Genomic DNA, 1,054 nt, shown 5'->3' with positions numbered 1-1,054 from the left:
CCATTTTAAAATAATTTGGTAATTAACCAGGTCCTTGGGTGATACACCTGCTCATTATTAACCTAACTGTTGACATTTTATCTCCCCCACCCTCAAAGACCAATGGAAGAAAGGCCTGGTTCCTGCCTCTGTAAAGATCACATCCAAGAAAATCCTATGAAGCTCTTCTGCTCTGTAACACAAGGGGTTGCTATGAGTCTGAATCAACTTGATGGCAACAGGTTTGGATTTTAGCTTTATTGATATAGGTTAAGGAGATACTGAGAAAAGAAGCCTAATGCTGTAATTAAAATTATAAACAACTTTTAACAAATCAATTACAAGAATATGTTCTGTGTTCTAACTAACCAACCTGTAAATCATGTTTTCTTAACATAAGTATCTGAATTAATTGAGCACCTCTTGTGAAAAAATATAAAACAAAAGCAATTATAAGATATCATTGTCTGGCACTGTTGAAGATGAAATATAAATTTAAATAGTATTAGAAGTGAATGTTAAAGAATATGTTTTCATTGCAAAAGTATTTAAATCTATTTTGTAATAGAATATAAATGTACTAGAATGAGTTAAATTATTTTAATACATTTGAATGCTAGCACATAAATTTTATTTAATTAAAGACTTAAAGGAAATAATTTATGTGATAAAATTAGCAAGGGAAAACAGTTCATTATAATCTATCTCTAAACTATACTGTCTGAACATGTAAACAAATCCACTCCATAACTATCTGAATCGATGACTCATTAAGAACCTATTAAAGAGGAAATAAATCCTTATACCAAACTTGGCATTGAAAATATAAAGCTAGTTCAAAAACACTCTGAGTTACCCTCCTCCATAAGCACTTTTACTTACATATTGTCAGGGCACTATTTTACCTATTATTTTTAAAACTCCTCCATGGATACCCATTGTTTGAAAGACTACACAGTTTTCTAAGATTGAATTTAATTATAATTTTAAATACTCTCCTTTTTAAAAATCTAGGCACATTCATTTTAAGAGGTTTTCTAATAATGATTTTATTCATAATTAAGATGAAACAATA

The sequence above is a fragment of the Echinops telfairi genome, unplaced genomic scaffold (assembly GCF_000313985.2).
Source record: "Echinops telfairi isolate 266 unplaced genomic scaffold, ASM31398v2 ScPeMD7_9;HRSCAF=40, whole genome shotgun sequence".
Lineage (NCBI taxonomy): Eukaryota > Metazoa > Chordata > Mammalia > Afrosoricida > Tenrecidae > Echinops > Echinops telfairi.
The sequence above is the reverse complement of the archived record's forward strand: the minus strand, read 5'-3'. Positions refer to the sequence as shown.